Raw genomic sequence first — 3,049 nt, forward strand, 5'->3', positions numbered from 1 at the left:
AAATTCTGGCAGCACATTTGGAAAAACTCATCCCAAGTCACACTGCATCTCAATGTGCAGGCAGTGTCATGTCACATATCCCCAACCAAAACAAAAGAATCCTTTATTATGCCCTCGTTCTCATTGGAAAAGTAAAAGATAAGCCACCCCTTCCTGTGTCCGAGTTGATATCAACTTAGCACTTCATAACAACTCTCACATTCTGGCTGATGGAAACACTAAGACAACTGAGCCAGATAACAACACGAAAGGTCCACCAGGTTAAATACAATGTTGTATCACTGTTATGGTTGTGCGTGTGTGTGTGTGTATATATATATATATATATATATATATATATATATATATTTTTTTTTTTTTTCTTTTTTTTTTTCTTTGTCTTATTTTTGTTTTTCTTTCTCTATTTGAAGATTTTAATATGAAAAGGCTTGAGGACATTCTGTGGGATTCAGAGGGCATTGATGGGGATGATTTTGCTCAAAAGACAACACTGTCCAGTTGGTGTCAAAGACAAAAAGAGGCTCAACAATGTTGGCAACAGGCAAGGCCACAAAATCTTGCCAACTTGTTGACAGCTGAGAACATCATCCAGATGACATGTAAACACTGTCACGTTAGAGAAGCTGATTTGTGTCTTCAGAGTGGAGGCAGCTTGGGAGATGGAATTAGGAGGATGCTGAAAAAAATTGGAGATAATTCCCTATGGGGATACTATAGTTACAAAGGGAGAAAGGCAAAACATAAATTTCAGCAGCTCCTCATCAACGTCATCATACGTAAGTTTGACTAATAATGTGTTTAATTCAAGATCAGGTGAGTGCATTATGAAAATAAATTCTGTATGTTATAAACAGCCAGCCAAAAAAGCACATTTATTAATCTTAAGCCCTATTCGGACAGTAATTGTTTCTCATATGGACATCTGCAAAAACAAATTTACATATGACAAATGTGTATCCTGACTCGCAATCTCCTCTTTGGATGAACCTTATGTGTGAAATGCATCTTTACGAAAAATCTTCATGAAACAGTTTTTTTTTGTTTTCGATTTGTTTTATTTCGTTAAGAAATTATTTAAAGCTTTCTTTACACACACACACACACACATACACACACTCTCACTCTATTAAACACAATAGTATGTATATGTACATTTAATTTTATCTTGTTTAATACAGACAGACATCAAGTACTGCAGACTCAACCTCAATGTCCCTGTTCTTGGGAGGTTCTTTGATGGAGGGGATACAAAAGCAGACTTTCAAGTGAGAGGATGCCTGCCTGTATATTAAATGGCAGTTCTTAAAGGGAAAGCATACTTCTACAAATATGCTGCCGCTTTTCTTCAATATTAAATAAACACAAGAAAAAAATTCTCACTGCTCTTAACTAAAGAACATCAATATAGTTGCTTTAATAAGAACCGATGTACAATTTATACAGGAAAGTTTATATATTGTTTTATTTTTATATTCATTCAGTTTCTTGACTGCTACTGCTAAACAGATTTTTAAAATGTGTTACCTTGTAAGGCTTTGTTTTTAAAATAGGGAAATTAGTTTGCTCCTACAACTTGCAAAAAAGTAAAACCAACATGACAAGGAATCATGATTGATTCATGATTCATAATTGCCATATGTTTGCTATATTGCCCACCTACCCCTATTTGTGTATCTTCACAGTTGTATAAATGGAGAATTTAAACTTCTTTTTCTTTTTTCTTTATCCGTGTTGCCACCTCAGATCCAAGATGAAAATCTGGCAGCGTTGCTGAATCTCTGTCATCATCTGTACTTCACTATCAGGAGTATGTAAAACAATGTTACTCTTCTGCTTGTTAGGCACTAGAGTGGTGCATTAACATAAAAAACCTCAATATAAATAAAACAAACAAACAAAAAAAAACATTGCAGGAATACATGGGAAAATCTCAAAGAAACCAATTATATTTTTATTGTAATTGAAAAACAGTTACCATTGTTTAAAAAAACTATATACTCTCCAAACAAGAACAAAGAAATGGAACACTTTAAGTAAAGAAAACATCAAATATTAAAAAGTGAAGAAAAACTTGTCAACTACTTACATTTTACTCTGAACTTGTAACACACGGTGGTTTATGTGTTTCAGGCTGAGCCTCATGGGGAGCCTGGAAATCAGGTCATCCACAGAACCAGAGTAAAAGTACTGGGGAAGAACATAGACCACCGAGTCGCTGTTCAGGAAGTGGCACGTGTCATTGACCTCAGAGACACCGATGACTTCTGCCTCTGTTTCCTGGACCTGCCCCTCAGGCATCTGCAGGTTTTACAAAAAAAGCAAATAAATTAGTATTGGAAGTGTGAAGTGTCATGCTGCATCCCAATTCTCCTGCTTATACTATGCCGTAAAAGTATATACTCATTTAGTAAACATGCTTTACAGTGTATAGCAGAAGAATAGGCAAGGTTTTGGGACATGCTACTTTTCATAATTTCCGCTCTAGTGAACCGCTCTGCAAATGTGTCTCATGCACACTGTTAATGTTTGATCTGCTCAGTCAATCATGTTGTCACAGTTAAATCCTTCACATTCAGTGTTGGAGTGTTCAAGTGAATGGATAGAATGGGAATTGGGATGCAGCATCAGTATATTAGTACTGGAACGCAACACTGTTAGGATATTTCTTTTTGTATAACACCATGTTGTAGGATTTCAGCGCGAATCAGACAATTTAAGAGAGTCGATTAGAAGTTAGAACACTTCTACAGACGTAAATTCCACAAGAGGCCCCGTCATAAATCTGACGTTTGATAGCCTGGCGCCAGCCAACTAGTTTGAAGCAACCAAGTAACCAGGGGCCTCATGTACAAAGACTTGCGTTGAATTATTACTAAAACATTGCGTACGGACAAAGCTGTAAATGTGCGTACGCAGTAAAAAAATCAGATGTATGAAACACTGCGTACGCGGAATTCCACGCATATCTCTTTGTACATCTGAATTAACGTGAAATTGAGCGCACATGCACGAGCGCAAAACCCCTCCCTGCCTCCTCCCCCGTATTAAT

Source organism: Garra rufa, chromosome 2 (assembly GCF_049309525.1).
Source record: "Garra rufa chromosome 2, GarRuf1.0, whole genome shotgun sequence".
Lineage (NCBI taxonomy): Eukaryota > Metazoa > Chordata > Actinopteri > Cypriniformes > Cyprinidae > Garra > Garra rufa.